At 43.4% G+C, this 13,354-nt stretch overlaps 1 long non-coding RNA gene across 1 annotated transcript in view; it reads right to left on the minus strand.

Annotated features, from left to right (window-relative positions):
• Nucleotides 1–4,678, minus strand: part of LOC114806644 — a 71,398-nt gene extending 66,720 nt beyond the window's left edge. The window contains exon 1 of the long non-coding RNA XR_003754708.2: nt 4,436–4,678. This is a non-coding gene — a long non-coding RNA (uncharacterized LOC114806644). The remainder of the gene's footprint in view (nt 1–4,435) is intronic.
• Nucleotides 4,679–13,354: the final 8,676 nt, after the last annotated feature.

Here is a 13,354-nt window from a genome sequence, read left to right on the forward strand (position 1 = left end):
ATTATCAAAGGAGTTTAACACATATGGTTTTCCAGCCCCTTTTTGATTTGAATCAAAGGAGAATTTAATTTATTTACATCATTTAGAGGCAAGTAGGTTTTTGTTTTCCCCATGAAGACACAGCCAATGCCTACTGCTTGAAGTTTTTCTTCAAGGAAGTCTTTATAGATGGTCTGCAAGATTTGAAATAACCAATTTGTCACCTACCATCTTCAAAGGGGAAGAGTTGGGACCGAGTTCATTTTGGATTCTCATTCAAGAATGAACAAGTTAGCCAGGCGGTACCAGGGATAAGCATTTATTGGTCACAAATACCAAAGTAGACAATCAGGAAAGCATTTCAATTGAGTTCCCTGTAGCTAGCATTTAGTCAGATAGGGACAGGGAATGTGTCTGGTAGATTGTTAAATTGTACTCTCCCAAGCGCTTAGTACAATGCTCTGCACACAGTAAGCACTCAACTAATGCGACTGACTGATGTCACCACAAGCTTCTCTATCCATTCCTTCACACCCCTCAGGCAAGCTGATTCCAGTAGTTCAATACTCATGGCTCTGTCAGTTATGGACCTCCTGGGTTCCCCATCCTACCTGGAGCTGGCCACAGTGAGGGCATCCCCTGTCACACCAGATAGGTGTGCTTGGCCCAGACCAGTTGATGTTCCCTGTGCAACAGCTATAAAGGACCTCCAGGTCAGTCCAGGTTCCTATACCCTTCCACTAGGCTCAAAACCTCTGAGCAATGCCACGTCCCTATCCTGTGATCATCCACACCCAAGGGTGACCTGAAGCGCTTGCCCTTGGGCATGTAAACCATGCCACCCTGCCGGTTGAGCAGTCCAAGCCCCCCACGCTTCCGACTCAAGCTCCTGAATTACCTCATTCATGACCAGCAGGAGTGTGGGGAAGACAATCACACAATTACTGCCACCCTTGTGATTTGGTCTACCCTGCAAGAATGGTTCTGTGCCTTCAAAACCATTTAGAAACATTTTCTTCAATTATTAAGAAAATTATTTGTAGCCACTATTTCATACCTGACATTTAGGTTCTCTGGAACAATTGAGTTATTTCCACATAGATTAATTGAGGTGCTTCTTAGGAAAGATTTTAAATGTGAGATAAGCATAGAAAAATATTATACTGTGATAAACAGAGTCTGTTTATATGGAAAGTTTCAACTACCATCTCTACGCATATGACACCCAAATCTACATCTCCTCCCCGTTCTCTCCCCTTCCCTCCAGGCTCATATCTCCTCCTGCCTTCAGGATGTCTCCATCTGGATGTCTGCCCGCCACCTAAAACTCACCATGTCTAAGACTGAGCTCCTTATCTTCCCTCCCAAACCCTGTCCTCTCCCTGACTTCCCTGTCACAGTGGACGTCACTACCATCCTTCCCGTCTCACAGGCCCGCAACCTTGGTGTCATCCTTGACTCTCTCATTCACCCGACACATCCAATCCGTCACCAACACCTGCTGGTCTCACCTTCACAATATCGCCAAAATCCGCCCTTTCCTCTCCATCCAAACTGCTACTGTGCTGGTACAAGCTCTCATAATATCCTGACTGGATTATTGTATCAGCCTTCTCTCTGATCCCCCTTCCTCCTGTCTCTCCCTACTCCAGTCTATTCTTCATTCCGCTGCCTGGATCATCTTCCTACAGCAACGCTCTGGGCATGTCACTCCCCTCCTCATAAACCTCCAGTGGTTGCCTATCAACCGTCGCACGAAACAGAAACTCCTCACTCTTGGCTTCAGAGCTCTCCATCACCTTGCCCCCTCCTACCTCACCTCCCTTCTCTCTTTCTACTGCCCACTCCGTACACTCCACTCCTCTGCCACTCACCTCCTCATGGTCCCCCGTTCACACCTGTCCCCCCATCGACCCCTAGCCCAAGTCCTACCGCTGTCCTGGAATGCCCTCCCTCCTCACATCCGCCAAACTAACTCTCTTCCCCTCTTCAAAGCCCTACTGAGAGCTCAACTCCTCCAGGAGGCCTTTCCAGATTGAATCCCCCTTTCCCTCTAATAATAATAATGCTGGTATTTGTTAAGCGCTTATTATGTGCAGAGCACTGTTCTAAGCACTGGAGTAGATAGAGGGTAATCAGGTTGTCCCACGTGAGGCTCACAGTCTTCATCCCCATTTTACAGATAACTGAGGCAAAGAGAAGTTAAGAAGTGACTTGCCCACAGTCACACAGCTGCCAAGTGGCAGAGCCAGAATTCGAACCCATGACCTCTGACTCCCAAGCCCAGGCTCTTTCCACTGAGCCACACTGCTTCTCTACTCCTCCTCCCCTCCCCATTCCCCCTCTCCCACCCTCTGCTCTTCCCCCTTCTCCTCCCCTCAGCACTGTGCATATTTGTATATATTATTACCCTATGTATTTTGTTAATGATGTGTACATTTCTATGATTCTATTTATCTTGATGATGTCGGCGCTAGACTACTTGTTTTGTTTTGTTCTGTTTTGCTTTGCTGTCTCCCCCATTTAGACTGTGAGCCCGTTATTGGTCAGGGATTGTCTCTATCTGTTGCCGAATTGTACACTCCAAGTGCTTATTACAGTGCTCTGCACATAGTAAGCTCTCAATAAATACTACTGAATGAATGAAAGTTCAGTAAAATAGGCGAGGGCAATTTCTGTTTCCCACCTCACTCTTTCACTCAAGTACAACAGCAAGGCTACTAATGGTTAATTGCTCTAATTACCCACCGCTTAATTATAGGCTTCCAAGAGTTACTGTTTTCAATCTTCCAAATCACTGTTGATGACTTGAATATGTTCTATTGTGCATATCTTTGCTTGCCACTGGGGAGGACAAATGCAAATGTAAATCTTCAAGCTAAATATTTTTAATCTTGCCTATAAATGTATAGACATTTATAGGACAAGGCCTAATCCTTCATTTCTCTCTTGACACTTTGGTTTGCCCACTTAATTTACATTCCCGAACTGCAAGGGTAGATCATCGCTGTGGCAGCTAGACTCTGCCATGTCTGAGTGTGGGGGTGAACTCAGGGGAGAAGACAATGGTTTTCCATATTCATACTAAATTGAAAGAGATTTCCCCCTCAGAACTACCACCCCACATGAAAAAATTCCTAAAAAGAGAATTTGCCCCACTGGAAAGATTTAAGATAAATGACTTTATATTTGAGTAAACACACACACGAAAAAGCCATGATCCTCCCTTCTGCATCACCTCAACTTGCTCCCTTTGCTCCCCCGCCCTGCCCCACAGCACTTATGTATTTATGTATATATCTATAATTCTATTTATTTATATTGATGCCTGTATGTTTTGATGTCTGTCTCCTCCCTGTCTAGACTGTAAACCCGTTGTGGACAGGGATTGTCTCTCTTTATTGCTGTATTGTAATTTCCAAGCGCTTAGTACAGTGCTCTGCACACATTAAGCGATCAATAAATACAACTGAATGAATGGAATATAGTAGGACAATCCCTGAAGACAAACTTATCTGATTTACAATCTGCTTTTATATTACCCTTTCCAACTGGTATCACAAGGTAAATAGGGATACAGCATTATATTTATGTGATTTTTGAAGATAAAACCAGATAAAGGGGACTAATTTATTAGAAGTGAGATCATGTTTATAGCTGAGATGTTACAGTTGAGAAATGGAGATTTCCAAGAAGCCTTTCCTGACCAACTTCTCATTATTCCACCTTAGTCACCCTCTCTTCTGCATCACCTATGCACTTCCGTCTTTGTTCCTTAAGCAGTTGATATTCAACCCACTTCCAGACACCAAACACTTAGGTATGTAATCTTTTATTCTGCCGCTTCCCCTACCTGTAATTTATTTCAATGTCTGTCTAACCCTCCAGACTATAAACTCCTCATAGGCAGGGATTATGTCTACCAACTCTACTGTATTCTCATAGTGCTCTGTACATAGTAACTGCTCAGTAAACACCACTGATTTGTTAAATGAATGACAAATTTAAACACTGTGCTTAAATTATGTGATTTAATAAGTTAGTGGTTTTCCTAATATTGTAACTCTTAGGAGTTTGAACATCGTATTTTGTACTTACTGCACATTCAGATAAATAAATGGTGTAATTTTTTCTATTTTTAGTCAATATATTTTTTCAACTTTTTGGAATTTACATGCAGGGACCTTAGTTTAGGTTCAAGAGAGGAAAAAAACAAACACATTTTTAGGGTTCAAGGCAGACATCTTTGCAATAGCTCCCTAATACTCACAAAATCCTGGACAAATACCATATTTCATCTCTACACTTATCAAAAGAGGTCTTAAGGAAAATAGGAGCAAATGCAAGTTCAGCCCCAACACACCACAGCATGCCAAGATCAACCTGACCTGAAATACTAAAAACAAATGTTCTTCCCAGGGTTTACCACTCTCAGTATATAAAGCGTTATCCATACCTCCTCAGTTTTTGCAGTGCATATACTGGATTTCTCCTGGAGTTGCTTTGAATGTTTAATTTCTGGACACAGCTGCTTCTATTCAGGAGTTAACTTTTAAAGATAACCTTTCAGAAGATGAAAGAAAGACATGAAACATTTTCATTGTCTCGACGAATCTCATTTCTCCTTTCTCAGGAGATGATTCCACCTGGGAGATATCTGATTTACTTTAAATGATAGTCAGTTGTTTGTGAGAGAAAATGACTCATTTTAAAGAGAAAACAACCAGGGTGTGTGACTGGAATATATAGCACCAAATTCTATTCGTTGACCAGCAGAGTTGCAGGGTCACATATTTTTCCAAAATATATACACTAAGCTCCTTTCTGGCCAAAACCACTTCTCATCTGCAATTTGTCACATGCCCTGGGCACTTGCATCTTCAAAATAAAGGGTGAATGGGCTAATTGTACCCACAATTATCCAATTAAGGGGCAATTAGTTTGGTGTGTAGCTAATTACAGCTACAAAATTGTGTCCAGAGAAAGGCCTCTCTTTGAAAATTAAACCGTAAATGATTGGAGCAAATTAATTTTATAGAATTAGCAGATGCAATCAGACAATTACTGTTTTTTAATGAATGCTGAAGCATTTGGATTGTAACAGTCCCTTCTTATCTGTATTACTACATTTCTCTGAGGCACCACATGTTTTTCATGGACTCTACAATCACATGGTTGGTGCCCCAAGGAGGTAAAGAACATGAGCTCCAGAAGGATAGGCATAAAAAATACTACAGACACCCCAGAATGTTAGCATCAGAGTCAGATAGGAACCTAAGAACATCGAGTCTTGAAGTTTGTATCTGGTTTCCTGAGACACACTTTCTAGTTTTCATTTGAAATATGTTTGGCAATGAATCAGTTTGGGGTGAAATTTCAAATTCTTCCAATAAACAACATAATCTTTTTTAAAAAATTGACTTTTTGATAATTGAGTGCAAGTCTTGCCCAGATGTAAAACAGAGAATTGAAATATGAACAGACTTTAAAAAGCAACAATAATTGTGGTATATGCCAAGTTTGGGGTAGACAAAAGTTACCTCCCAAGGTCACAGTTTCCAGTACTCTACCAGTCTCAACTACTGGAGGGAGAGTCAAGCAGAGGCCTGTCTATTCCATTCCTAGCTTGGGCAGTGGCTAGCAAGTGGAAGGCAATCTGCTACAAGTCAAGACTCCCTTGTGCTGGGCAGCAGAAGCATGGGAGAGAGTCGAGGGCAGAAACTCAAGTTTATTGAGTGGAAGAAGGCAATGGTAAAATACTTCTGTATTTTTATTAAGAAAACTCTATGGATACAGTACCAGAACGATTGTAGATGGAGGTGGGGTGATCTGGGAGAGAGGTGTTCATGGTGTCTCTATGAGTCAGAGATGACCTGACAGCATAAGACAAGACACAAGTTAATCAAATGGGAGCCAGTCCCTGTCCCACACAGGGCTGACAGTCTAAGTAGGAGGGTAATGTAATGATGGACAGATATGACAAGCCGTTACAATTATGAAAAGCAGCATGACCTAGTGGATGGAGCATGGGCCTGAGAGTCAGAAGGACCTGTGTTCTAATCCCGGATCTGCCACATGTCTGCTGTGTGACCTTGAGCAAGTCACTTAACTTCTCTGGGCCTTGGTCCCCTCATCTGTAAAATTGGGACTAATAGTGTGAGCCCCAGGTGGGACAGCGACTGTATCTATCCCAGTGCTTGGTACATCATAAGTGCTTGAGGACCATAATAATAATGATCATTATTATTATTATTATTATACTGGCTGGCCATCACTAAAAATAACAAAATATATGTCTGGCATTGGTTATTTGAGGGCTTTGACAGACAAGAGTGAAAGTTATAGTCCAGAAGAATAGAAAAGTGAATTGAGACCCGTCTTCTCTCCAAGTGTAAGAAATATTCATTCATTCATTCAATAGTATTTATTGAGCGCTTACTATGTGCAGAGCACTGTACTAAGCGCTTGGAATGAACAAGTCGGCAACAGATAGAGACAGTCTCTGTCGTTTGACGGGCTTAAAGTCTAACTGGGGGAGACGGGCAGACAAGAACAATGGCAATAAATAGAGTCAAGGGGAAGAACATCTCGTAAAAACAATGGCAACTAAATAGAATCAAGGCGATGTACAATTCATTAACAAAATAAATAGGATAATGAAAATATATACAGTTGAGCAGATGAGTACAGTGCTGAGGGGATGGGAAGGGAGAGGGGGAGGAGCAGAGGGAAATGGGGGGGAAAGAGGGTTAAGCTGCGGAGAGGTGAAGGGGGGTGGTAGAGGGAGTAGAAGGAGAAGGGGAGCTCAGTCTGGGAAGGCCTCTTGGAGGAGGTGAGTTTTAAGTAGGGTTTTGAAGAGGGGAAGAGAATCAGTTTGGCGGAGGTGAGGAGGGAGGGCGTTCCAGGAGCACGGGAGGACGTGGCCCATGGGTCAACGGCGGGATAGGCGAGACCGAGGGACGGTGAGGAGGTGGGCGGCAGGGGAGCGGAGCATGCGGGGTGGGCAGTAGAAAGAGAGAAGGGAGGAGAGGTAGGAAGGGGCAAGGTGATGTAGAGCCTTGAAGCCTAGAGTGAGGAGTTTTTGTTTGGAGCAGAGGTTGATAGGCAACCACTGGAGGTGTTTAAGAAGGGGAGTGACATGCCCAGATCGTTTCTGCAGGAAGATGAGCCGGGCAGCGGAGTGAAGAATAGACTGGAGCGGGGTGAGAGAGGAGGCAGGGAGATCAGAGAGAAGGCTGACACAGTAGTCTAGCCGGGAAATAACGAGAGCCCGTAGCAGTAAGGTAGCCGTTTGGGTGGAGAGGAAAGGGCGGATCTTGGCGATATTGTAAAGGTGAAACCGGCAGGTCTTGGTAACAGATAGGATGTGTGGGGTGAATGAGAGAGACGATTCAAGGATGACACCGAGATTGCGGGCCTGAGAGACGGGAAGGATGGTCGTGCCATCCACGGTGATAGGGAAGTCTGGGAGAGGACCGGGTTTGGGGGGGAAGATGAGGAGCTCAGTCTTGCTCATGTTGAGTTTTAGGTGGTGGGCCGACATCCAGGTGGAGACATCCTGGAGGCAGGAGGAGATGCGAGCCTGAAGGGAGGGGGAGAGGACAGGGGCGGAGATGTAGATCTGCGTGTCATCTGCATAGAGATGGTAGTCAAAGCCGTGAGAGCGAATGAGTTCACCAAGGGAGTGAGTGTAAATGGAGAACAGAAGAGGGCCAAGAACTGACCCTTGAGGAACTCCAACAGTTAAAGGATGGGAGGGGGAGGAGGCACCAGCGAAGGAGACCGAGAATGACCGGCCAGAGAGGTAAGAGGAGAACCAGGAGAGGACGGAGTCCGTGAAGCCAAGGTGAGATAAGGTATGGAGGAGGAGGGGATGGTCGACAGTGTCAAAGAAATAGGATTTGCACTCTTGATATCTCAAACCTGGTAACTCTGAGAAAGCCCACTGACCAGTTTTCTCTCCCTTCTGCACATTACTCTTATTCTAACCAAAATTTAGCCCAAAGCAACGTGGATGAACACCCCAAATAAAAGTAAAATAAAAACACTGAACAATCTTGCGGTCTTTTGGCCCTTCTTCCAGCTGTCTTCCACTCCTGAAAGCCACTGTTTTTTAAGCCTTTTAAAGCACTGAAGTGGTTTGTGTTCAGAGAATTCTGACCAACTCTCAATTCTGTCAGTTTGAACCAGTATTTTACACATCAGTCATCCATGCCGGAAATGAAAGATCTGTATTAATAGGAGCAGGAGTAGCTGCAGCAACTGCACCTTCATCTTTTGGTTCAAGGATTCTGTGATTTACAGTGAATATTCCAGGGATTTCCATCATACAAATCCAAAATATGGTTGAAAATACATCAATTACTCACTGCTCTGACTCTAAGTAATATGCATTTTGAAGTCATACTAGGAGGAGGTCAGAGGTTGGGCAGAAGCCAGTCTCTGAAGGCTGGAATATTAACATCATGTTATTTCAGAGTAGCACATTATAATGCCTAAGGCAACAGGGATGCTACTTTGCAGACCACTTACCACACTGTCTTCCATCCACTGAACGCTTTAATTGGAGAATATGTTTTATAAAAAGCCACATTATTAAAGCTCAATTTCTCATTTCTGTGACTATTACACAAAGTGATTTTTCTACCTTTTTGAGTCAGCAGGTCCCAGTTCACTCTGCTTTTCTTTGGGTGAAGTTACCTGTGTAAAACAAAATGAGTCCTTTCGAATGATCAGTGCTATTTCACTCTCTTGAGCAGGGTGCTCAGGGGTGGGAGATACGGCTTGGTCTGGAGGCCCCCATTTTATTTCTTCTTCATTAACATCAGTGATTTCCATTCCTATTCTCAAAGTGGAAGCTAGTTCTATGATGGTGAAAATAAACTTCATTGGAAACCTAGGGGCAGTAGAATAAGGCTTTCCTTGAGGGCATAAATATAAAGCTCTTATTATTAGTAATAGCATTAGATGTTTTTATTGCTAATAATAATAATGGAATTTTTTAAGTACTTACTATGTGCCAGACACTGTACTAAGCACTGGGGTGGATAAGAGCAATTCACGTTGGGGTCAGTCCCCCTCCCATGTGGGGCTTACAGTTTCTATCCTCATTTTACAGATGAGGTAACTGAGGCACAGAGAAGTGAACTGACTTGCCCAAGGCCACACAGCAGACAAGTGGCGGAGCTGAGATTAGAACCCATGACCTTCTGAATTCCAGGTTCATGCTCTAGGTGTAATGCACTGTTCTAACCACCTGGAAAGAATAAACCTAGCAAGTGTGGGCATTACCTGAGCACAAGGAGCTTAAACTCTATGCTTTTCCTGCATATTTTCTATGGCCATTATAAAATCAATCAATCATGTTTACTGAGTGTTTACTGTGTGCAGAGCACTGTACTAAGTATTTGGGGTAGTACAATATAACAGAGATGGTAGACATGTCCCCTGCCCACAGTGAGCTTACAGTCTAAAGGTGGAGAAAGACATTAAAATAAATTACATATGTGTGCATAAGTACCATGGAGCTGAGGGTAGGGTGAAAATCCAGTGCTTAAAAGATACAGAGCCAATTGTAAGAGTGACACAGAAGGGAGAATGAGTAGTGGAAATGAGAGCTCAGATAAATGGTAATCATCTGTATCAGATGGTGTCATATATCACTATTTCTCCCTGTCAATCAAGGGTATTTACTGAGCGCTTACTGAGTGCAGAGCACTGCACTAACCATTTGGGAGAGTACAATAAAACAGAATTGGTAGGCACGTTCCCTGCCCATAAGGAGCTTACAGTCTAGAGGAAAGACAGACACTAATATGAATAAATTACAGATCTGTACATAAGTGCTTTGGGAAAGAGGGTGGGGTGACTATCAAGTGCTTTGATCTGCTTCCTGTCTAGTCAACATGAGAATCGCATAGAGGGAGATGGGAATTGGAGCAGCAGAATTTCTATGATTAGATGTTTCATACTATAGCTTGGTGAATGCTCTAAATTGGCTCCATGGAAATAGAGTGCCAAGTGAAAGAGCACTAAACAAAGTATAGTTTCCTTTAGGATGTAATGTAAAATGCATGAATACATTCCCAAGATCGAAAAAACCTGATCAAAACAATATAAATAATACAAAATTCTAATAAAAAACCATTGTATAGTTCCATGATCAAATAGCAATATAAATACGTACTGATTATGACAAATGGTGAATTTCTTTTACTTGGACGTATGCAAATACACTACAGGAAATCCTCTAATGCAACTAGTTCCTAAAAACTCAGTCTTTAGTTGAAGTGTTAGGTTAGAATTCATTTTGCCTTAAGGAACAGTGTTTTAAGTGGAGGGCTAGCATGCAGTCCCTTCCACCCCTGTCACCACTGGAAATGGTAGAATCATCAGTTGCAGCAGCTGCAGAGGTCACCAGTAAGTCAATCTTATTTATTGAGTGCTTACTATGCGCAGAGCACTGTACTAAATGCTTGGGAGAGTACACTATAACAATAAATGGACACATTCCCAGTCAACAATGAGTTTACAGTCTAGAGGAGGAGGCAGGCATTAATATATTAATATTTATATTAGAGAAGCAGCATGGCTCAGTGGAAAGAGCACGGGCTTTGGAGTCAGAGGTCATGGGTTCGAATCCCAGCTCGGCCACTTGTCAGCTATGTGACTTTGGTTAAGTCACTTAACTTCTCGGTGCCTCAGTTACCTCATCTGTAAAATGGGGATTAAGACTGTGAGCCCCACGTGGGACAACCTGATTCCCCTGTGTCTACCCAAGCACTTAGAACAGTGCTCGGCACATAGTAAGCGCTTAACAAATACCAACATTATTATTATTATTATTATTATTATTATTAATATAAATGAATTGCAGATATATACATAAGTGCTGTGGGGCTGGGAGAGGGGATGAATAAAGGGAGGAAATCAGGGCAACACAGAAGGGAGTTGAAGAAGAGGAAAAGAGGGCTTAGTCAGGGAAGGATGATGTGCCTTCGATAAGGCTTTGAAGTAGCGGAGAGTAATTGTCTGTTGGATATGAGGAGAGAGGATGTTCCAGGCCAGAGGCAGGACATGGGCAAGAGGTCACCAGTGAGGTAGACAGAATTGAGGTACAATGAGAAGGTTAGTATTAGAGGAGCGTAGTATGTGGGCTGAGTTGTAGTAGGACAGTAGGGAAGTGAAGGAAGAGGGTGCAAAGTGACTGAGTCCTTTAAAGCCAATGGTGAGGAGTTTCTCTTTGATGCGGGGGTGGATGGGCAACAAGGGGAGGTTCTTGAGGAGAGGGGAAACATGGACTGAATGTTTTTGTAGAAAAAAATGATCCAGGCAGCAGAGTGAAGTATGGATGGAGTGGGGAGGGAGAGAAGGCTGGGAGGTCAGCAAGGAGGCTGATACAATCCTCAAGGTGGCATAGGATAAGTGATTTGATTACTGTGGTAGCAGTTGGAATGGAGAGAAAAGGGCAGATTTTAGGGATGCTGTGAAGGTCAAACTGACAGGATTTAGTGATGCATTGAATATGTGGGTTGAATGGGAGAGATGAGTCAAGAATAATGCCAAAATTATGGGCTTGTGAGACAGGAAAGGTGATGGTGCCATCTACAGCAATGGGAAAGTCAAGGGGAGGACAGGGTTTGGGTGGGAAGATAAGTTCTGTTTTAGACATATTAAGTTTGAGGTGACGAGAGGACATCCAACTAGAGATGTATTGAAGGCAGACTGCAGAGAGGGAGAGAGATCAGAGCTGGACATGTAGATTTGAGTATTATTCACATCGGGGTGGTAGTTGAAGACATGTGAGCAAATGAGTTCTCCAAGGGTGTAGCTGTAGATGGAGAATAGAAGGGGACCCAGAACTGAACTTTGAGAGATACCCTCAGTTAGGGGATGGCAGGTGGAGGAGGAGCCCACAAAAGAGACTGAGAATGAATCACCAGAGAGTTAGGAGGAGAACCAGGAGAAGACAGTTTCAGTGAAGCCTAGGTTGGATAATGTTTCCAGGAGAAGGGGGTGGTTGACAGTGTCAAAGGCAGCTGAGAGGTCTAGGAGGATTATGATTGAGTAGAGGCCGTTGGATTCATCAAGAAGATCATTTGTGGCCTTTGAGAGGGTGGTTTCTGTGGAGTGAAGGAGGAGAAAGAGAGAATTGGAGGAGAGGAACTTGAGACAGTGGCTGTAGACAACTCGCTCAAGGTGTTTGGAGAGGAAAGGTAGAAGGGAGGTGGGGTGATAACTGGATGGAGCTGTGGGGTCAAGAGATTTTTTTTAGGCTAGGGGAGACATGGGTGTGTTTGAAAGCAGTGGGGAAGAAGCCATTGGAGAACAAAGAGTTGAAGATGGCAGTTAGGAATGGAAGATGGGAGGGGGCAAGTGTTTCAATAAGGTGTGAAGGAATGAGGTCGGATGTGCAGATGGAGGGGGTGGATTTTGAGAGAAGGCAGATCTCCTCTAGAGATATTGCTGGGCAGTCCCCTCCTCCTCTGACACCCACCTCCCTCCAATCTGGAGGGGTTGGGCAGCAGCATTTCCTGCTGCCAAAAGGTCCTAAGCCATCAGGTGATTTTCTCACTGGGGGACGAGGTATTAATTCAAAGCAGACCCTCTCTCCTCCACTAATTTACATTCATTTACAAGTGTGTAAATGTGTTCTTTGTGCTTCCAAATCTAGCAAATGGTTTGATGTGTTTTAGATCCCCAGAGTCTACCCCTTCCCTTAACTGTCCCTTCCTGCCTAGGAGCTGCTGCTGCTGCCTGTATTCCTATTGCCATTAGCCCCACTACCTTGTTCTGCCTGGTCTGGCTATTTCACCTGGTAGCCCTGTAGGGACCTCTTAATCTCTCTCGCCTTACTTTCCATCCCTAAAAAATGGATATAATAAACACTCTATTCAATTCACATCCAGTGAAGTAAAATAGAAAGGGGACATAAATTCAGTGATGTCATATTGCCATTTGTCAAAACTCCAACAGTTGTATGTCGAGGTCTTGTTCTTCCTTGCTGAAGTGTTGTATTCAACAATCTACTCAGCAGAAAAGCAACTTATGCTAATATATTAGAGATGCCTGTGCTATTTATGCTAAATAGGTCTGTATTCACCTGGAAACCTTGGGAACTCCTCTGTATTGCTCTTTCCTTAGTTTCTTTCCCTAAAAAATGGAACTAATAACACTCTATTAAAGTCAGTCAAAATACCTAGGGAAGGGAGGTGTGTATGCCAAGGTAAACTTTGCAATGTTTTCTTGAAATGAGAGAGGGCTAATACCATCACCAAAATTGAATAGCACGGTCATGAAAGAGTGCTAAAAGGGGAGCATTATTATGAGGGATGGCTGTATTTCACTGATTCCTTGGAAATGTTTGCACAGGACA

The sequence above is a fragment of the Ornithorhynchus anatinus genome, chromosome X1 (genome assembly GCF_004115215.2).
Source record: "Ornithorhynchus anatinus isolate Pmale09 chromosome X1, mOrnAna1.pri.v4, whole genome shotgun sequence".
Classification (NCBI taxonomy): domain Eukaryota; kingdom Metazoa; phylum Chordata; class Mammalia; order Monotremata; family Ornithorhynchidae; genus Ornithorhynchus; species Ornithorhynchus anatinus.